Genomic DNA, 23,254 nt, shown 5'->3' with positions numbered 1-23,254 from the left:
ATTTGCCCAGTGTTGGAGACAAGCAGCTACTTATCCTGGGATAGAGGGTCATCTGCCCCAGAATGAAGGCAGGGGAGTTTTGAGGAGCCAGTGTACCTTGGAGGAGATGCATTTGGGCTGTGTCTGAAATAATGGATAGCATTGACCATTTAGAATTCGGGATGTTATTGCATCGCAGACAAGGGAACGACTGAAATAAAGACCAGGAGGTGGGAAGCTGAAGGTACACATAAGGGAGCAGCAGAAAGTTCAGGATAGTTGAGATATATGGTCTATGAGGTTGGAGAAGCAGAGTTTGCAAGGCCTTGTTATACAGACTGAGGAACCATTAATTCGTCTCGAGCAGCAGTAAGAAAGCCGAATTTGGGTTTTAGAATGATCTCAGTGGAGTATGGGTTGGAGCCCGGAGGCTTAGGGACCTGTTATTATAGCCCTGGTAAGAGATAATGAATCTGGAATTAGAACCATGGCAGAGCAGAATGAAGAGGAGAAAGTGGATGAAGAGAGTCGTAGGGTGAGGGGTCATTGTATTCACAGTTTTCTTTGGGAATCTATCAAAAGACAACCAATAAGCCAGCTTCATAGGGAAGAAATATCATGGAATCTGAAATTTTAAAATCTAGATTCAGATCCTGACTACCATTGCACATTTGCCTAACCTTTGAAATAATGCCTAACTTTTGAGACCAAGCCTTTTCCCCTACATCCAGGGAGTGAGAGTAGTAAATTCTACTTAAAATGTGCATGTGAAATTTCAAAAGAAAATGTACTCTATAGGTCAAGTGCTGGCACCTAGTAGGCTCTTTATTCATATTAATTTCTTCCCTTTTTTTCATTTGCTTCATTCTTATTGCAGTAAGCATTCATGTTCATTCTCTCTCTCCCTCCACCCCTACCCCCACCCCCCCCTTACTGCCCAACTTCCCTCTCTCTGTTCCTCTTTCCCCAGGATGCCAGAAATGAAATAACATTCTTTGCATGTTTGTTCTAAAGCTCCTGGCAGCCTTCCCACAGACCCCTGGCTGGGTCAGGACTCATTTGCATTAGCATGTGTGAGGCCAGCTAGAAGGGGAGGGAGAGGCCTGTTTTCAGGGAGTTTCATCAGGCGCCTCTGCCAGAAAAAGGAGAAGTTACTATTTCTTTCTGGGAAACATTCACAGATTCATACAAGCAAGGAAGGCTGGGGCGCTGTCTCACTTGTCGAGAGGTTAGTGGGTGGGTGAGCTGCCTGCCTGACTCCCACGACTGTGTCCAGCTCCTCTCATCCTTATCACAAGCCTGCCCCCAGAAATCTCTCTTTCAATGTATGTAGTAACTTAAGACCATAAATAGATCTTTCTTAATCATATCTATGGCTTGTAACACGGAGAGGAGCGAGAACACAGGGGGTAAGGAAGACACTCAGAAGCTTCAGGATAAATAAACAGCAATTTTGCTGGCTTCCAGCTGGATAGTAAATCAACAAAAGCATCTTTAAAAAAAAAGAAGAGGCAATCCCTGGAGTTTTTTTTTATTTTATTTGTTTGTTTTTGCTTCAATCCTGTGAATTTTTTTAAATAATATGCCGCCTTGGAGTTACACTTTCTTCCAGGAATCTCAATAACCTTGTCCAAATCCAGATAACCAATGGCAGGCCAAAGGGAGTCCCCTGGAGGGGTCTCAAGAGAGCCCGTGGCACCACGAAATGTGCTGACCCTAGACACAAGGACCGCACCGTTTACAGAGAGGCAAACCGCGTTCTTGGTTCTTTAGTGGACAACCTCCCACATTATTCCTTCATTACTTTTGAGTTTCCACCCAGGATCTGTCTTCTTCAGGCAAGAAATTTGCCTTCTCCTTCCTAATACTATTCATGTAAATCCTGCGGAGGAAAACATAAAAGAATCAATGAGACGATTGACAATTATTTAAAGAGTGCTTTCAATATGCCAAGCCCTGTTCTAAAAGCTTTACGTAAATGAACTCATCCCTTCCTCTCAATAACCCGACGAGGACAGTATTTTATCATCTCCATTTTGCAGATAAGAAAACCAAAGCCCAGAGAAGTTAAGACATTTGCCTAATAAACGCTCTAGTCAGTCGCAGAGCCAGGATTTAAATTCAGACAGGATGGCTCCAGAGCCCAAGTTCCTAACCATGAATTAGGCCAGCCTCCTCAGAAGCTCCGTGAGCATTTAATGAGCCCACTACGCATCAGCTCTCGTGCTCTCACCCATCACAGGGCCCTGGCCCACGCTGCGTCTCCTATTCATTCTTGAGTTCTCAGACTGAAGGCCGGTTCCTCAGAATGGCATCCACACAACTTACAGTCTAAATGATGTTCCCCATCCCTTTCCTTTATTGCAATTATTAAACTTAGCCCTGGCGTATTTAGCTGTGTGTTAATACCTGTCCTCAGTTAGACTGGACCGTCTATGAGGATAAACATGGCATCTGTTTTGCTGATCTCTTTATACTCAACTGCACACACATGCAGGTGGCATGCAATAAGTATTTATTGGATAAATGCATCGATACACGTAACATTATATTTAATCACAGCTATAATCCTATGAGACAGACAAATTGGGCTAAGTCACTGAAGGTGTAAATGGCAGAAGTAGTATTTGAAAGCAGGTCTTTTCTGACCTCAGAGCCCATGCTCTGAACCCATGCTTTATTCCCTCCTGCTAAGCCTTATAAGTGACCAATAGAAGGAATGAGGCACTCACTGTGCCTGCCCTAAAGAGCTCCCTATTCTACAGGAGGAGCCAAATGTGTATACCAACCACCATATCAGAAGCCAATTAAAATTGATGAACTGGTTGTACAATATCATACAGATCAGCTAGAGGAAAAAAGTGGGAGAGACCAGGAAGTTTTTGGCAGCCAGGAATTACCTCCTCTGGCCTTTCTTTACTTATCCAGCACACACTTATTCTCTAAGGGTATGGTTAAATGTAGCATCCTCTCTATGAGTATGGATGTTTGCTCGTTCCTGTCAGTTTAGAGTGTGTGTCTCCTTCGCTGTAAGGCTCTGCACTCCATGTTGGAGGCCCCGAGGTGAACAGCACATCATCCCTGTGGGCATGGAGCTCCTGATAAAATGGCCCAGGCTATGACCGCTCAGAGGACAGAAGGCCTCTCCGTCCAGTGAAAGCTGTCCAGAAAGGGAGACATATTAGTTGAGTTTTCAAGGATGAGTAAGATCAGTAAGATGAAGCTAGGGAGAGAAGAGAAAATGGTTTCCAGGAAAAGGGAGACATATGTACAAAGTTATTGAAGAACAAGGCAGCATAACAATTTACAAGCCCTGCTCAAGGCATCATGGGTCAAATGTGAGTGATAAGGCTAGAGAGGGTTACGGGGCTCACATTATAGAGGCATTTGTTTTTCTGGCTCAGGAGTATGGGCTTTATCTTGAGGGGAAAGGGAACCATTAGGAGTTTTGAGCCAGTTGCTCAATAGACATGGTCAGATTTGTACTTTAGGAAGATCACTGCTCACATACTGGCAAGAGGTTGGAGGTGGGAGAAAACCGTAGGAAAGCAAATAAGGGAGCTATTCTCAGGGCCCGGTGAGGGCCAGTGAGGTGTAGTGTAGACTTCATTGGGAGGAAGGAGGTGTTTGCAATCTACAGTACAGATGAATGGGATGACATGGGGAGAAGGATGAGCCGGAGACGACTCACTGACAGGCGTGGATTTATCCAGCCTGATGCTTCTGGGTAAGAATTCTACTTCATCCCTGGCCTCTGAGGCTGGCCCAAGGTAGGGCAGGACTGGTGACAACCAGAAAGCATTTTCCAAGCACCTAGTAGGGACTACCACTGCCCTCTGGAAGATAGGAAATAAATAAGCCTGTGTACGTTGGCAAAAGTCCCCATGATTCCCTTTCTAAATTTTAAGAGCATTTGGCTCTCACCTGTTTCTGAAAACAAAGAAATTCTTTAGTGGTGTCACTACCATGTGAGGGGCTGACGGGGTTGAAAGGAGAATGAGATGTGGTTCCTTTCTCCCAGAGAGCTCACATGCAAGTGGAGATGACAGCAAGTAAAGGATAGGTGGGGACAGAGTCACCCATGGCTTCATGTCCTAGGTACTAAGGCACTCAGGGGAAGGAGCAATTAGCCCCCTATGAACAGGTATAGGTCTTTCCCACAGCCTGGAAATTTGGTTCTGGGCGGGGTCATGCAAGGTCGCATGACCCAGCAGTGGGAGAGGTTTTGTTTGCTGTCACTAGATTGACATGCAGAGCCAAGCAGAGGTCCTGTCCTTCTGGGACACACATCCACTACAGTTCTGCTGACAATAACGATTATGTCCCCCTTCCAATTCTTAAGCACTTAGAAATGCACCAGATACTATGTTACGTGAGTGATTAAACAACATTATCTTGTTTAATCTTCACAACTTTCTGAAGGATATTTCTGAAGTATGCGAGTATATGAGTCCGACCTCTTGGATGCAAGTGACAGAAACTCAAATCAAAGTCACGTATAAAAAAATGGAATTTATCCACTTATATAACTGGAAAGTCTAACAGTTATACAGACTTTCAACCGCACCAGAATCCAGAAGTTCAGATGATAAGGACTCTGTCTCTGTCTCTCTGGTCAACTTTGCTATGTGTTGGCTGCATTCTGAGGTGGATTTCTTCTTATGAGGGGTGGGCGGGGAGACGGTCCTGGGCCGCTGGAGGTTTTGATAGTCCTTCATGCCTGTGATCTCAGAAGGAGACACCGTTTTGCTGACATCCCTATCAAGCCCCAGGAAAGGATTCTGGTTGCCTTGCTTGGGTAATGTCACCACATTTGTAGGGGGACACAGGGATGTCCGAGAGACAGTCCTGCCCAAATCACACTGAGAAGTGGAGAAATGGTTCTTAAGTGTATGTAGGTACCATGCCTCCCAGAAAAGGAGTTAAGAAAGGCTAGGCAAAGGAAGCGAACAAAACTGAACACAAAAACGGTTTTCCCCGGAGTCTTAGCATCCCCATTCTACAGATGAGGAAACAGAAGCTCACGGGGGTGAAACACAGAACAGGGTCCACATCTAGGTCTTTCGGATGTCATCACTCTAGATCCTTCACCACTGCACTGCCCTGCCTCACCCCACAGTGAATGTTCTGTGTGAGGAAGATGGGAAGATGGAAAACCCCACTCAAGTGCAGCAACCAATCTCATGAAAAGGGAACGGGCAGGAGGGCCACAGAGAAGACGGGCTGGTGTGGATGTGAAGCAGGGTGCTGTGGGAAAGTGCCTAGAAGTCCCAGCTGCATATTCAGGCTTCGGGCTACGTTTGCGGGACCAGTGACGTCAGGCTCGTTGTTGGAGCGGGGAGTGATGTGGAATTGGTGGACTGACCGACCGTCTGGAGAGAGGTGTCTCGGTGCTGCCTTAGTCCTTGGACCTCTCCAAACCTCACAGAGAGTTTTCTGCAAGAGGGAACAGTTTTGTCTTCAAAGTCAAGGTGAATGCAGCACCAGGAGCCCTCCACCACGCAGTTGATTAAGTGCCAGCTCGATCACTCACTCTGCCACTATGTGTCTGTCCTTGATTAAAAAGCCCCCTCCCCGGCCTCCTTGCAAAAATCAAATTCTCTGAATGCAAAATGTGGGCAAGAAACCCTGCTTTGTCTTGCTTTCAAGGTTATTTTAGTAATAAGCTTTGCAAAGTGTAAATTGATTGGTGTCAGGCATACGTTCATTTGTTTGCTTTAATCAGGAAAACAAAAATAAAATGTAGAAAGTACGGAGACAGCACAATAAGCCACCATGTGCCCACCATGCAGGATTAATACATGTCAGGACTCTGTCACATTTGCTTCAGAGCTCTTTCTTTTCTCCCAGGAGAAATTAAAATTAAACATATTCTTGAAGATGACTCTGTCTCACCATCACCAGTCTTATTCTGCGCCCCACTTCCCTCCTAAGATACAGCCACTATCCTGAATTTGTGTCAGTCTAGTCTAAAGAGCAAAGGGAGTTTAGGCTTGCTTTTTTGGGGGGACGGTTGCTTTTTTGCTTTTTAATTTCCACCATCATCCCCAGTTTCATACATTAGCAATGGAAACTGCAGCTGCTTCCAACTGACACTTGGAGCTTTTGTTATTATTTATTGTTAATATTTATTTAATTTCTGTTACAACCATGTATTTAAAACCCAGGCACAGAAAGTCCCACTGGGTCTTATCTCTCCTGGGAACATTTTTCCCCCTTTTTTTTATGTCAATACCTGTAAGGATACAAATAAATATTTTAATAATGTATTCTTCTAATCTCGTGCTTACGCAAAGCCTTACGTCTCTCAGAGCTTGTCCAGCCGTGGCGAGGTCTTATCAGGGCTAGATGCCCCAACTGTGCCCAGCCAGCTCTTTGCCCTTATTCTAGTAGCTCAAGGTTTCTAAGGCCACTGTGTCCAGTCAACCAGAGAGGCTTATCTTCATGGGGCTAAGGGAGCCGGATGGTGGCAGAGGCTCTGAGATATTAGACAAAAGCTATGTGGGGTTGCCTGAGTTCACAGCAGTGATCAGACCTGCTGGCTGGAGCACAGTGAGAAGCATGCAGTTCTGTTGGTGGAGACAGACAGCAGACCTGGGTTCGAATCCTGTGCTCTGCCGTGTTTCAGGCAGGTGTCCTTCCAGACTAGCTGCTAGGCTCTGAGCCTGTTTCTGCAGCCAGCACCTGGGGGAGCGAGAGGCACCTCCCTTGCAAGTTTCTCGGGAAAACAGGGATCAAGCATGTGGCACCTGTAAGTGCCTGACTTACCAGACATATAGACATAGACATGGATAAATGTCCACACTACCTGCCTTACTTACCTGACATAATGGCTAAGTAAGGCCATTACTTAGGAAGACGTGGTAAGTTGGGCCGTATGGGCAAGCAGAGAACGGGGCTGTGTAGCCCAGAAAGCAAGCATCAAAGGAGTGAGAGGAGGAAAATAACATTCAAAACAGAGCAAAAATTGCAGAGTATTAAATCTCTCTGGGAATTCCACTGACAGCCCATGCTAAGTGGAGGGGAGGCAAGGTGACACCTTTGAGGAAGGGTACCCCACTGTCAGCACTGTTGTTAGTCTTCACTGTGAATCACTCACCTATGTTCAGTGTCTGGACAGCATCCTGCCTTGGAAGCAGGGGTGTGGGTTCAAATCCTGAAGTTGCTTTGAACTTCCTGTGTGACCTAGGACAAGTTGATTGCCCTCCCTGAGCCTAAACAAAGGGTTGAATGAGCTCCTTGACAAGACCATATTCTGGTGCTAACAATTTCTCAGCTTGTGAGAATGCTGTGAGTTCTCTTTAGGAACTCAAGGTTGACATAGGCAAGGCTTTCGTCAGGGCTGTCTGAGCAGCTGCTTCCAGCTCCTCTGCAGCTCTCCACCACCACCACCGTTGGGCATCCTACCGAGATGTCAAAATCCAAGTCCTGTGTGTTCTCATCATCGTTAACTTTTCTATTGGCAACCTGGATTGGATAGTCGATCTGTAAGTCATACTATGTGCACCACATAACTTTACTCTCTATCGCTCTGGCTTCCTAAATTGATGAGGGTGACAGCTCCAAGCTTTCACCTAAGGAAAGACTTTGCCAACCTCTCACCCTTTCTCTGAGTAGTTTTCCCAGTGTGTAAGTTCTATCCTTTCTTATTCACCATCAGTTCATGTGGACATGTCTTATCTGTTCACGTGTCTTTCGGATTAGGACTGAAGTGTTGTTAATTCGTGGCGGGGGTACTTACAATCCAAGGAATGCGGACTTGGGGTCAGGTAGGTTCTGGGATTGGACCCTGCTCTGCAACTGACCAGCCATGTGATTCAAGGATGGCATTTCATCTCTCTGCCACTCTGTTCCTTTATCTGTAAATATACATGAATATAGATGATATGATCTACCACTTAAGATTGTCGGAAGGAGGAAATTAGCTAATATGTAGCCAATGATTGGCAAAGATGATATGTATACATGAGATATAGCTTACCTCGTTAAGTAAATTGGGAGCTCCTTGAGAGGCAGGAGCGGTGTTTTTATATTTCTTTTTAATCTCATCTTGCATAGTGTCCACCGGTACAAAGCGTTGCTGGGCTGCACCTGCTTTTATAATAGCTGCAGCCAAGGCACTTGGGTGCGCATAGGTTTCTACAAATACTGTGAAGTGAGCAAACAGCTGTTTAAACAGACACAGAGGGCCTAGCCTTCCTAAGTCTTCGAGCTTGTAAAAACTGTAATCTTTCTCCTCCTCCTCCTCTCTGTCTGCCTCCTCCTTTCCCCAGCTTTCCATGCTGAGGATGGGAAAAAGGATCCACCCTTGGCCTGGAACAACACACATGTGATTTCTCACATTCTGCTCCCTGTCCACACACACACATACACTCGCACACACACGCACGCACACGCACACACACACGCACGCACAGACACACGGACATATATCCATGTCTGTATCGATATCTATATCTTCTTTTGTTCAGTGAACATTTATTGAAGACTTATCATGTGCTCTAGCACAGTTTTTGCCACTGTGGGTAAATCAGTGACCGAAAGAGAATAAATACTTATTTTTATTAATTTGGTATTCACGTGGGAATGACAAACCAAATGGATCACTACTACAAGAAACAAGAAAATTATATAATATATTAGAAGATCATAAATATTATGGACAGAAAATAAAGCTGGGTAAAAGGTATTCTAATGTACTCCTGGGTGTAGCAGTTGAGATGTAGTTGCAATTTCAAAGGGAACCTCATTGGAAAGGATTTTTAGAAGGCAAGGAAAGGAACTGGAGAGAGGACATCCAGGCAGAGAGAAGAGCTGTGCAGGTTGCTGGGAGTTTGTTGTTTCAACACACTGTGTTGAAAGCAGATGGTTAGTGTTGTTTATCAAAGAAATAGAAAATGCAGATGAACATCTTTAAAAACAGTAACTCTAACTATAGATTGAGCTGTCCCCATTTGTGAAGAATTTGGCTAAGGGCATCTTACTACTAAACGTTGTTAGGGGAAATCTCCTAACAAACCTGTGAGGCAGGTGGAACTGTTCATTTTATTCACAAGGAAAGTGAGGCTGGAGGAGGTAAAGTACTTCCCCAATGTCACATAGCCCATAAGCAACAGCGATGATACTGAAACACAGAAATCGACTCCTAAGCTCTGCATTGTACTGAGGTTTGGAGCAGTCCTGCTGCAGTCCCCAGACTCCTGCCTTTACAAGTAAACCAAAGCCATAACTGCTACCCCCTTTAAGGATTCATTGAAGGCCCCCTGTTTTCCCTTTAAGTAACCCCGTCTACTCACATGAGGAAGAATGGGACAGGGTGTGGGGCAGGAGATCTTGTTCAAACTCAGAACTCAGAAAGCTGCAGACATAAAAGACTCGGGCACCAAATTCCTGCCATGGCCACATTATGGAGGCAGGATCCTTTTAGACTGGCATCATTGCTTTTGCCTTTTTTTTAATAGATGTCTCTTTCTTTTTTGAAGATCTAATTTACATACCACGAAATTCACCCTTTTAAAGTATTTTAGGATATTCACAAAGTTCTGAAGCCATCACCACTAATTCTGGAACATTTTAATCGTCTGAAAAAGGAACCCACTCTCCACTAACAGTCACCCCCATTGCCTGGTCCTCCAGCCCTGGCCACCACGAATCTACTTTCTGTCTCTAGGAACTTACCTATTGTGGACATTTCATAGTAGTGGAATCATGCAATATACGGTCTTTTCATCTGAATTCTTTCACTTAACATAATGTTTTCAAGGTTCAGTGATATTACAGTTTGAATAAGGACTTTGTTCCTTTTGATTCAATTATACAATAATATTCCATTGTATGGCTATACATCATCTGTGAAAATTTGTGTACAAGTTTTTCTATGGACGCGTTTTCAATTCTCTTGGGTATATACCTAGGACTAGAATGTTTAAACAGACTATTTTCCCATTGAAGTGTCTTGGTACTCTTGTTGAAAATCAGTTGGCTGTAAATGTATGAGTTTATTTCTGGACTTTCAGTTTTACTCCATTGCTCTATATCTATCCTTACGCCAATATCAGACATTATTGATTATTGCAATTTTCTAGTACATTTTCAAATCAGGGTGTGTGTGTCTTCCAACTTTGTTTAGTTTTCCAAGATGATTTTGACTCCTCTGGGTACCTTGCATTTCCATATGAGTTTTAGGAGTTGTTTGTCAATTTCTGCAAGAATATCAGCTGGGGTTTTCTTAAGGCTTGTGTTAAATCTATAGATAAATTTGGGAGCATTTCCGTATTAACAATGTTAATCCTTCAATCTGTGAACATCGCATGTCTTTTCATTTATTTAGGTCTTGTCTAATCTCTCTCAGCGATGTTTTGTAGTTTTCAGCTTATATGTCTTACGTCCCTATTGTTAAAAGTATCCTTAAGTGTTTTATTCTTCTTGATGCTACTATAAATGGAATTAATTCTTAATTTCATTGTTTGGTGGTTTATTGCTCGTACATTGAAATACAATTTACCTTTGTATTTTAATATTTTAACCCATAGTCTTACTGGGCTTGTTTTTTTGTTGTTGTTTAAGATCTATCTTTGTGGATTCTTTTGTTCTTCTGTGTACAAGATCATGTCATCTGCAAACAGAGATAGTTTCACATTTTTCTTTACTATCTGGATGACTTTTATTTCTCTTTGTTGCTCAATTGCCCTGTCTAGATCTTTCCGGACATTGTTGAATAGAAATAGTGAAAGTGTCTTTTTCCTGATCTTAGAGGGGAAGCTTTCAGTCTTGACCATTAAGTATGATGTTAGGTATGGTTTTCCACAGTTGCCTTTTATCAAGTTGGAGAAGGGTCCGTCTGTTCATAATTTGTTGAGTGTTTTTATCATGAAAGTGTGTTGGGTTTTGTGAAAGACTTCTCTGCATCTATGGAGATAATCATGTAATTTTCATCCTTTATTCTATTAATATGATGCATTATATTGGTTGATTTTTATATGCTAAATCTTGCTTTCACGGGATAAATCCCACTTGGTCATGCGATCTAATTATTTTTTATATGTTACTAGATTTTGTTAGTATCTTGTTGTGCCATATATATGTAATTTATATTTATAAGAGATATTCTACTTCCTTTGTGGTGTCTTTGTCTGGTTTTGGTATCAGTGTAATACTGGCTTCCTACAATTAGTTGGCAGTGCTTCCTCCTCTTTTGTTGTCTGGGAAGAGATTGTGAAGTATTGGTGTGAACTGGCATTAACATTTGGTAGAATTCACCAGTAAAGACATCTGGTGATCCATTGTTTTATAGGAAAAGATAGCAAGGTCTGTGGGGAAGGACTTCATCCGAGGTCAAGGTGTTGATCGGGGGCAAAGCTAGGGCAGCCCAGGGTTTAGACCCAGCTCAGCCAACAGCTTACTGTGTTTGTTGTCTCTAATTCTCATACTACTCCTGAAAGCAGGTCTTGTTGTCACAGTAGAACTAATGAAGAAACTGAGGCTCAGAGGATTGCCGTTGTCCAGGGGTTTGAATTTCCAGAAGCATTGTTCCCACTTTATCTTACTTGAGTATCATGAATAAGCAAGATAAGCAAGATAACATTAACTGTACCAAGCACTGTTCTAGATGTTTGCCATTTTCTTTCTTACAATAATCTCGTGAGTCAGGTATTGTTGACTCCATTTTACAGATGTGGAAACTGAGGCTCTCAGAGATGACAGGAAATAGAGACAGGGTACAAACTGAGTCCTTCAGACTCCCAAGAGCAGGATTTGTTCCTTCTCCCCACACCCATCCTTCCACCCATGGGAAAGCACAACTTACATACGAGGTGGAGACTGAGCTTAGCTTGAAGTAAATAAGAACCATCCTGCCCATACTGTTCCCTAACTTAATGAATAAATCCAAGCCGGTGGCCTCTGCTTGGCCTCCACTCCTCTGAGCTTGGCTTTGTCAAAACGCAATTTCAAAAGGCACCCTGGAAGAAGAGAAAGACTTCAGGGGTGGATGTGGGATGAGGAGCAATGTCAGTGTTGAAAAGGGGCGACGGGTGTTGGTGTTCCTGTACTGAGATCTCTTCCTTGTCAAAAGTCGGGAACATGGAGTTCATCCTCCTAATAAACTACCCTCCTCTGAACTGTGACTCAAGGCCCAGTTGGGACCAATGAATACCTAATAATTCTATTTGGAAACAGCACTGGACTTTGAGTTAGGAGACCTATGCTGGCGCCTGGCTGAATTACTATCTGTGTAGTCTTTGGAAAGTCAATTCAAATTTCCATGGCTCACTTGCCTCCTTGTAAAATGGATTTAATAATACACACCCCTTAGGCAGTTGTAAAGAGAACAGAAGACGACTGTATTAAAGCTCCCAGCATTGTGTCCGATGCTGCGTAGGTGCCCAGGAAATATGTGTGGAATCTCTCAGGCACTTTGCGCATCCGTAAGACCATTTGGTCCTCACAGCGTCCCAGTGGGGGTATTGATTGGTACCTGAGACACGGAGAGATCAAACAGTCTGACGAAAGCCAGCTGGTTAACCAAGAGCTGGTTAACAACAAGGTTAAACCTACACATCAAGTCCTCTGTCTCTCAGGGCAACATACTTCCAAGTTATGCTTGTCTGCAAAACATTTCTATAACTGAAGCCACCTAAAAATTAGTGTTTTTACCTGGGTTTCAGAGAGTTTATCCAGTCTACAATAAAGATATAAGAAAAAGGCTACAATTTGCTTTAAAGATCCCAGGAATATGAATTGAGGTGGGATAATCCAGCACTCCAGGTTTAATTCATTCCTTGCCTTGGAACCATAAAATTAGTCTGTGTCTGCTTTACCCTAAAACAACCTATTAGGAGAGGAACATCCTCCAACTAAGCACTATGATCTGTTCAACTATGTGTTACCATGTAGTCCACTCCCTGAAAATGAAGAGGATAAGGCGGGGCCTGGGAGGCACAGAGAAGGAAATGAAGGAGAAGGAGAAGAGCTACTGCTAAAGCCAAGTCAGGTGCCAACTTGCATTTTCCTTTCCAGAGGGGTCAGGCTGTCCTTGGTAGGTGAATGAATGAGTGCCAACAGACCATTTGCATAGTATTTGTATATTAAAATCCCTTGGCACATCCACTCCTCCAGGGCTTTCTGCATCGGGAAGGTAAGGATTGTCACCATTTTTTTGTGTTTTTTGGAGGATAAAAATGAAATTCTTTTAGGTGCTGGACAGTCCCTGAGGTTATAGCTGCCGGGATTCGGGTGGCCCATGAATGTATACCCAAGGCTTAGTCCAGTGTTTTAAAGAAGGAAGAAGGGCCACACCGGAAGCAAATATAGGGGCAAGAATACATTTTTATTGAAGTGGCACTGCCTTCCACTTCTTGTTCCCTTGACCACGTCCTTGCTCTTCTGTGAGCCTCCTGAAAGCAAGGACCACCCTCCTTCTCCATGAGTGTTTCTCCCCTGCTTAGTGGAGTGCCAGGCACCTGGCAGGTATTCCGCTGGGGGCAGATACCCCCAGAGTGGAGCTGCTGTACTGATCACTTATTCTTCCTTCGGGTATAACATGTTTTACTTGTAAATCAATGTATATTTATTGAATTTTAAATATCAATCATTATATAATCATTACTTCTGAGTTCTGGTGTTCTCGGCTCTGTGAATTTTAGAGGAATGCTCATACCCCATTGAATTTGGGAGGACCTTAGCAGGCAGAGGGGTGGATGATTCCAAATTGCTTTTGCCTCTGCCTGAGCTTAGCACCATCATGGGTTTTCCGACTTGGCCCTCCCCCCACAGCACTCTCTGCTGCCACCCCTCAATTCTTTACCTGTTAGCTCACGCTGGAGGGGTTGAAGGGAGTGCAGTTGGGCGGAGTGATGTTTGGAGTCCAACCACAGACTGCCTCACCTTTGTCCCAGGCAGGGCCTCCCGATCAGACCTCAGACTAGGTTGTTTTCACAGTAGAAACCAGGACTGGAGTCCTTAATACTATGACGCTCTGTCTCTCTGTGCTGGGCGCTGGAATTAAATATTTATGTTGGTAGAAAGCACGAGTTGTCAGCCCAAGTAGGGAGATAAGAAAGTTCTTTTTTTGGTGCCAGGGAGTGGGTGGGCTGCCTGTGGGACAGAGCAAGGATCCACAACAGCCCCCTGCTGTCTGTTCTCTAGTCTCACTTTGATACTCCTGGACGAGAGGAGAACAGAGATATTTTGCCTGGTGGCCAGCACCCAGCTGGGGGAAACACTGGATGTTTGAAGTCTGGCAGCTGGTCCACACTGTCTTGCCCAATGTCCTCATTTCACAGGCTGGGAATTCCAGGGCAGAGCACAGTGGTACTTGCCCGAGGCCACACTGCTCATTCGGTGTCTGAACCTGTCGCCAGAGGCTCATGGGATGTCCAAGATGGGACTCAACCCGGAGCAGCGGTGACCAGGTTCTTGTCTCCGCACGAGAAAGAACTCGAGAAGTGTGACAGATGCAAGAAAGCACAGGAAGTTTATTGAAATGAAAAGTACGCACTTGAGAGGGAAGTGCAGGAAAAGTCAGAGAGCAGGTCAGGCTGAGGGCGTCCTAACCAGGGGTATTTATACCTCCTGGGGGCAGGACTTGGTGACGTCCCATTGACGTAGCGCGTCAGTTTACTCCCAGGTAGGTGAGCTCCTCAGTTTCCCACTCTTCCTTGTTTGGCTACTCTGGAACTGTCATGGCGTCAGATGCATGCTGGGAGTCATAGTAACTGCAATGTAAATGAGATTATAATAACATTATAATTAGCTAAATGCCAGGTCCCGGTCAAAGGGATTAGCCTTGCTGGATGAAACTGGGTCTGGTTCTCCAGCTGCACGTGCCAGATGCAGCCCGTTGTTACTCATGTAACCAGTCAGAAGCCTCACTGTTGTATCTTGGAGGGGGTTGTCAATTTCCTTGGTTACCTATCCTGCCCCAAACCCAAACGGGAGTTCAGATCTTCAGCAGGCAGTTGTGGCATTTAGACCTGGGGTCAGAAGAGCTGTGTGACCTTGGATAGTCACCTGAACTCACTGATCCTGTCTGGAAAACAGGAATGATTTCTTACCCTGGCATCAAATGAAATAATGTCAGCAAACACTATTATGTTAAGTACTGTCAAAGCTCTAGATCAGGGTCAGCAAACTTTTCCCTCGAAGTTCAAATAGTAAATATTTCAGGCTTTGTGGGCTATATGGTCTCTGGTACAATTACTCAACTCTGCCCCTATAGTGTGGAAGCATCCACAGAAAATATATTTTAAGAAAATGAGTCTGGTAGTATTCCACTCAAACTTTGTTTACAGAAACAGGCAGCAGACCAGATTTGGCCCCGTGGGCCATAGTTTGCTGACCCCTGTTCTAGATGCTTGGAAGTTGTTACAGTTACTATTGATGACATAACAAATTGCTTTAAAATGTAGTGGCTTAAAACAACCATTGGATGATGCTGATGGATTTTGTGGGTTGAGTGTTCAGACAGGGCACAGCAGGTTGGGCTGTCTTTGCTCCATGAAGTCTGGGCCGCAGCTTCAAGCCTTTAAAAGGTAGGGAGTGACGTGACTGCAGGAGCTGAAATTACCTGAAGGCTCCTTTGTTCATCCATCTGGATGGAGCCTGGGCTGCGATGAACTGAACACCAGGATTGCTGAAGTGCCGAAAGCAGCCTTGCCATGTGGCCTGGCTTCCTCACGCCAGGGTGTCTTGCATGGAGCCTCCGGACTCCAAGAGAGAACATTTCAGTGAGCGAGGTGCAAGTTACATAGCCTTTTATAACTCAGATTCAAAAGTCACTCAGCGTCTCTTCCGCTGGGCTCTGTGAGTCAAAATACTCTTGAACCTTTCCACATTCAAGGTGAAGGGACATAGAACCCCCCGCCTGTCAATGGCAGCAATGTCAAGGAATTGGGACTGGTCGGGGGGGCTCATTTTAAAATCATTATAGAAGAAATTGATAATGTAAACACATACACCACTGAATAACGGTAAATGCTTACTTAGCATTTACCATGGGCCAGGTACTGTTTTGGGGGAGTACTTTATTCCCCCAACAGCCCTTTGAAGGTGGTAATAGTATTAGCCACAGATTAAAGACAAGAAACACTGAAGAACAGAGAGATTAATGAACTTTCCCACAGTCATAACTTAGTAGGTTGTAGAACCAGCATTTGAACTCGGCTAGTCAGGCTCCAAAGACTGTTCTAAGCATGCTACGCCCTGCTTCCCTGTGGTCATGACACAAGAATGCTTGCTCTGCTCCTCCAGCAGAGCTGGATTAACACCCTGAGTCTTTGGACTGCCGGGTGTCTAGCAAGTCCTCCTGCCAACAATCAATTACAAACATCACTGCACACCTGCTGTGAGTCCAGACTGTTCTGTACATCATGGATAGGCCAAGGAAAGAGGGAAGGGACTCAGTTTTGCTCATAAGAAACCCAAAATATGAGTGGAAGGACTGAATTCTGAATTATTTCTCACAACCGCATGCATGCAATGGAACCTTTGTCCCCACTTTACAGCTAAGGAAACCAAGGCCCTATGGTTATTTGCCACTTGCCCAGTCGCTGATGGAGTCGAGATTTAAACCCAGAACAGGCTGATAGGCAAGCCCGTGCTCTTTGCCATCCACTCCAGTGGAGAAAGATCTGGAATGGAGAGCACCATCTCTTTCGGAGGGAAAAAGCACCAGTCCCTAGAATATCAGATATAGACTATCCGTGAGAGGTGACCTTGGTTCAGTTCTCTCACTACAGAGATGGGGGTGGGGGGGACTGAGACCCAGAGAAGCGTGTCCCTGGCCATCCAGCTGCTGAGACCCAGAGCTGAGGTGGGACTTGGTGGTTTTCCCACCGCCCCCGACTGCCACATTGTGCTGGGAATGGCAGGGAGGGCAGTGACGCTTGTCAGAAGGAGGGGGTGGCGAACCGACGGGAAGTTGTTTGCCAAAGCTGCGTGGGGGAAAGAAGCATTTTACAAGACCAGGGCCTCTGGCCTGGAAACATCTGTTTCCCTTCAAATCAGCGAGGAGACTTTTGCCTCCCCTGAATGCCTAAATCATGTGCCGGCTGGGGAAGAGCAGGCGTTGGCCTGGAGACTTCAAACGCATTCTCCGGTGCTCTCGGGGACCTGGTCCTGAGCTGGGCCTCTGGGGCTTTGTCCCTGCTCTTACCCCCTGTCAGATCCGTGAGAAGCTCTCACCGCCAATTAACTTCTCAGTTTCATTCTCTCACCCCTGCTGCGAGGGGTCTGGGGGTCTCGGATGGGACCAACAACAGCTTCCTCTCTACCTACCCTCCTCCAATCTCCACAAGGACAACTTACGGTGGGTGGGGGGCGGGAGTCCGAGCCCTGGGCAATGGCATAATAAAGATGCTATTGAGAATAATATCTACCGTGCTCTGTCCTGGATCTCACAGGCCAGGTGTCACGGTGACTGAGCTCTTCCATACCCCATCTCCTTTACCCTAACAACAACCCTGCACAGTGGGTTTCAATATTAAGATGCCTATTTTATAGATGAGTAAATTGAGGCAAGGCCTCAAACAGCCAATACGTGGAGAGACAGAATTTGCAACCAAAGGGCCTAATTCCAGAGCCCTGCTTTTAGCCGTTCCATTCTTTCGTCTCCTGTAATAATCCTTCAATCGAATCACCTTTTGTTCAGCTTACAGGTAAAGACACTGATTTCCAGACAAGGAAACTACTGCTTCTTAGCTGACTGAGTCCTTCGTTCAGTCATTCGTTCACTTGGGAAACTATTTGTCTGGCACTCCACAATTTAGGTGGCTGAGCACCGGATGTTGGTGGATAGAGATGGGCAGAGCCATATTCTGGTGCTGAAGACGTTTACATACTCATAGTGGCAAGAGAGAAATGTATGGGCACTGACCTAATCATGTGACATGTGCTGTGACAGGGCACCTTGTAGGGAGAAAGGCTTCCTGGAGGACATGAGGTTTGATTGATGCTCTAAGAACAAGGTGGAGAGGGTCAAGTGAAGAAGGGGAGGGGTGATCCAGACAGGGGACAGCTCACACAAAGGCCAAAACTTGGAATCCACGCCCCGGAATCATTAACAGATGGATATGGTCCTACTATGAAACAGAGTAAGAAGCAGATTGGTAAACGATGCTGCATCTGTGGCCAGAGTTCATTCGAGGCTCGATAGAGTCCTGTCCAATGAATGACCCTCAAGGAAACATTTAAAAATACTTTGTATTTCAGTAGTCAATCCCAAGGCACTTCCCCACACACTGAAATCCCAATACACTAAGACCATATTGCTTTAGGCATCCAAGATCTCACAGCCCACTGTCTAGACATAAGCTGGGATGTGGACTCAGGTTTTCAGCCACCTTAGCCAGTGTTCTCTCCCCTGAAACAAGGTCAGAAGAAGAAATAGCAAGAGTTTGAGCCTGGAGCTCCAGGTTCCAAAATAGGCCACCCCACTTCATCCTTGGAGGTAACTTTCTAACAATAAAAGTACCCCATAGATGCAGTTGGACCTAAGTCAGCCAGCTGTATAAGGAACAAGGTAGTGTTCTAGAAAAAGCACTGAAAGAGGAGTCAGAAAATCAGTGTCTTTACTCCGAACTTACTGGCAGTTGGTCCTTGTGCAAAGTCTCTTTCCTCTCTGGGCCTCGGGTTCCCACCTGTGACATGAGAATGTGGAGTTTGGTGGAGGCTCGGGAGTTCTAGTTCAAATTATCAGTGGATCTCAGCCTGCCTCGATGGGCAAAGAAAGGATGAAAGAACTGAGCGGAAGATAGCTGGTACCCTGCTGGATCCCCTGAGAAACACAGAGATCTGACTGTACCCTCTCTCAGTCTCTCCCTCTCTTTTTTCCACTCTGCTCCATGGGTGTCTACAGGGGTCTGCTTCTCAGTCTCGCCCTCTCTCTTCCTCTCCTCCTTCTCCACATCAGGGCTGCCACTTTCCTCCCCTCCAGGCCCTGCCTGGTCCCCTAACAGCTTTCAGATGTGTCTCTGGAACAGTTCTACAATTACAGCTGAGACAGGCAGAAAGCGTATGGCCTTGTGACTTTTGACCCCGGCCTGTGCGGTTGACATCTTCCTCTTTCTCTACCCCTCCGCCCCCACTGGCAGGGTGGCCTGGGGCCTCCTCCATCCTGAGGCCTCCACTGACAGGTCTGGATACTCTAACAACACAAATGGAAGCTACCTTTTACAGAGCAAAGACTGATTAAACCAGACCTGTTCCAATCATTATATCAATGAGACCTGATCCCCAACTTGTGAGGTATGGATAATTTCACCCTACGTTACAAGTGCAGAAGCTAAGGCTCAGAGAAAGCGAAGTGAGTTCCCAAAGAATGCTCAGCCAGCAACTGGGGAAAGCAAGGATTCTGCCCCAGTTTTTATAACTTGAAAACCTAAGACTTCTTCCCAGCATGCTGTTCTTCATGCTGCTTGGCTAAGCAGAGAAGTAACCCTGGAGCCTCTCAATGGAGGAAAATCCTACAGGAGCATCATGGAAACCTAAGTAGCCAATGGGAAAGCAGTGTTTAAAAAAAAAAAAAAGCCACTTCCTCATGTTTTCAGGCTCATTCACATACTTCATTCACAGGAGCCTTTCCTGTTTCTCTCAGTTGAAATGTATCTCCTTCTCTTCCACTCCAAGAAAGCACTTTCAAAATGTGTACTCTTGCACAAATAAGTGCTCTTTATATGGCCTTTATAAAATCTGCAACTTACAAGCCACCTCTCATGCGTCAGTCCGTGAAACCCTCGACACAGCCATGCCCTGTCTCTACAATTATCCCCATTTTGTTGACTCAGAAACTGAAATTGAAAAATAAGATGTGATACGCTCGAGGTCACACATTCGCTCAAATAGTTAGTGAGCGCCCACCCTATACCTAGTACCATGCGAAATGCCAGGGATGTAGCTGTACCCACGCTGAAGTATGCACGCGTTAGGAGCTACGGGCTGGGTTTGGATCCTGCCTCTGCCACATTCTAGATGTGCGGTCGTGTGGGTAGAAAGTGCTTACGCAGTGTTACCCAGTACTGTCCTTACCGCCCCACTTTGCCACTTGCTTAGTCTCACACCCTGGAGTTTCTTTGTGATCTTGCTTTCAATCCCTGAGCGAGACTTCCCAATCGTAAGTCATGTTGTACAGCACTTCTGTTTCACATCCGTCCACACTGACCTGATGCCGTAGGTGCTTCCTGCCCGTTTGTCACGTAGTAGCTGCCTTGATGATCAGGTCGACCGCTGTGGCATCGCTTGTGTTCTAGTCAGGCTTATTTCACTTCCTAATGGCCCCAAAGCACAGAGCGGTGATGCTGGCAATTTGGAGATGCCAAATAGAAGCCATAAGGTGCCTCGATTAAGTCAAAAGGTACAAGTTCTTGACTTAATACGGAAAGAAAAAAAATTGTATGTTGAGGTTGCTAAGATCTGTGATAAGAACAAATCTTCTATCCATGAATTTGCCTAAAAGATCGTATTATAGGTACGTATGTATAGGAGAAAAAAACCTTTGTATGTGTAGTGTTCGGGACTATCAATGGTTTCAAGCATCCACTGAGGGTCACAGAAAGGGACCCACAGATGAGGGAGACTGTTGTATTGTACAATGTGGTTACAAACATAATTTTTGGATTCAGGCAATCTTAAGTTCTGGTCCCCTGCGGCCACTTACTCGATATGTAATAATAAGTCACTTACTTGACATCTCTGGAACCAATGTGCTTATTGGTAAGATGCAAACAAACATAGTACCCAACTCATCTAGTGTGAAGGTTAACTGGAAGGAACAATGCAGGCAAATGACCCAACACCTGTGAACACTCATTAGATGGTTACCATGGCTATCATTACATTCAGGAAGTGTGCGGGGTGTTGGGTCCCTGAACTTGAACAGACAAGCCTGCAAGGAGGGACTTGTTTTTCCTGTTTCACATATGGGGAGACTGAGGATCAGAGAGGATAATCAACTAGCCCAAGGTCATACAGCTAGTGAGCACCAGAACCAACGTTTCAACGAATGCCCACTGGGCGCAAGGTTCCTTCTGAGTCCCCACAACATGCCAGCAGAGCTCTGGGTGACCTGTTCCTGGCCTGACTCCTCTCCAAAGTCCCCTTTGCAGCAGGACAGAGCAACAGCTCACTGCTGACATTCTTGCACTGATAGAAGGTGTCTCCATGGCTCTGTCATGGCCCTCGTGGCATTTGTCCCATAGCAACAAAGAATGTGGAGCATATGTGGTTATGAGGCTTGTTGCCAGCCTGGCTCGTGGCATCACAAACACAGACCCGGCATGACCGATTGATGAATTCTTTTGTGCGCCAAGAATATCAACTTCCTATTGCTTGTTATTTCAACCGAGGAGGAAAAGACAGGATGGTACTACTGTGTTGTCTTAATTACAGTGAAACTCAGAATCAATGTCAAGGAATAAGTTAGAAACATTCTTGGCATGAGCTGAGTACCTTTACCAATTCTTTCAAAGAGAAATTGTTTATTTTAAAGGAGATTTTTACACACACACACAAAAAGACAAAGGGTCTTTTCTCCAGAAAGATCCTGGCTTCTGCTTACTGTGACCCTTGTACCAAGACGTTTCCTGGTGCCTTGTGTAAAAACAACCTTTGAGGCATCAGGGCAGATGATGTATCCAAGATGGGAGGGCCTGTGTAGACACTCCCGTTCAGACCCTCTAAGCCAGTGAGCGGTAGAAATGGAGTGACAAATGGCAGCTGCGAGCAAAAGGTATGGGTTTCAGAGTAAGACAAACCGTGGTACAAGTCTCAGCTCTTCATTATCTAACTCTGTGCCTTTGGACAAATTGCCTGATTTTTTGATCTTCAGTTTTCTCTTCTGGAAGATGGAGATAATCAGGGTTATTGTTTGAACAGGTTTTCCTAAGATTAGAAAAACATACGGAATGGCACTATCTCAAAATAGTTGGAAGTAGGCAAGTGTACCTAATGGGATTATATTTGTACAGAGTTGATGTCCACAGACCTTTGGCCAGGAGACAGTAGCTGACAGATTTTAAATTAATGGGCTTTGGAGTCAGACAAACCTCGACTTAAATTGTCAGTCCCAGGCATTGCTGTGTGGTTCTGGGCAAGCTGCCTCCCCTCTCTGAGCGTCATATAAAATAAAAACAGTAATAGTAGCTATCTAGGATTCTTTGGGGGAATTAATAGTGATAATGCAGGTAAAATTGTGTCAGCTCAGTGCTTGAACACATATTAAGGTCTTAGTATATATTAATTAATTTGTACAACTAACTCATATTTATTAAGGGCCTAATATGTGCAGGCGATCAGGACCCATCATTCTGAAACTTAGAAATTATACTGTCATGCCCATTTTATAACATGAAGTGAGCTGAGGTGTTGGGGAAACAGGAAAGGAAACAGGACCCCTGGGACTGCTGTTTCTTCTACTTGACCCAGGCACCCCTCTCCCCACTCCACACTACGGCCGTTATCCTTGAAGACTGGTGAAAGAAGAAGGCCTGACAAAGACGAGACATTCAGATGCTCAACTCTTTTATTCAGACTGCGCCTGAACTTCAAGGCCCACCTCCTCTCGGAAGTCTTCCTTACTCACTCGTTAGGCTTTGTTCCAACACAGAGCTTGGAGGCCTGGGGGTATGAAGGGTCAGAGAGCCTTCTCCAGCTAGGCCAGAGGATAGTGAGTGCTCTAGACAGAATTCTGTGCCCTCGATCAGAACTGAATCCACCAGGTTTGTGAATTCTCAAGTCTCCCCTTCCAATGCCACACCGGCTGTCTCTCCCCCCCCGGTACAGCACGGAGCTTTAGGTGACACCACAGAAAGGTAGGGCATGCCTTGTACCTAAAATAACTCCAAGATTCCCTGTCATGGCACACAACGTCCCCACTCACCTTCCACCACATCTCATTTTGCTACAGCCACACCGGCTGTCTGTTCCCTCCAAGAGTCCCGGATCCCTCTCTCTCCTCAGGACCTTTGCACTTACTGCCATCCCTGTTTGGAAGGCTATTCCCCCAGGTCTTCCTCCCATAAGCCAGTTCCTTCTCATTATTCAGTTCTCAGCTCAAATTTTCTCTCCACAGGAGGCCTTCATGGACAAACCTGTCGAAAGTACCGCGATCCCCCTCCCCATTAGTCTTTTTCACATTTTCCTATTGTATTATTTTTCACATTTACCATTATCTAATATTTTGTTTACTGTGTCATTAGCTTTATGTGAGAAGAGACCTCGACTCTCTTGCTCATCTTTATAACCTTAGCACCTAAAATAATTCCTGGAACATAATGAAGACTCA

The 23,254-nt window shown here is 45.2% G+C and overlaps 1 protein-coding gene across 5 annotated transcripts in view; it reads left to right on the top strand.

The window, feature by feature from the left end:
- The window catches only part of ASTN2 (astrotactin 2), an 836,425-nt gene that overhangs the window by 797,196 nt on the left and 15,975 nt on the right, over positions 1-23,254 (top strand). The window lies entirely within an intron of this gene.

The sequence above is a fragment of the Rhinolophus ferrumequinum genome, chromosome 12 (genome assembly GCF_004115265.2).
Source record: "Rhinolophus ferrumequinum isolate MPI-CBG mRhiFer1 chromosome 12, mRhiFer1_v1.p, whole genome shotgun sequence".
In the NCBI taxonomy this organism is placed as follows: Eukaryota; Metazoa; Chordata; class Mammalia; order Chiroptera; family Rhinolophidae; genus Rhinolophus; species Rhinolophus ferrumequinum.
The sequence above is the reverse complement of the archived record's forward strand: the minus strand, read 5'-3'. Positions and strand labels throughout refer to the sequence as shown.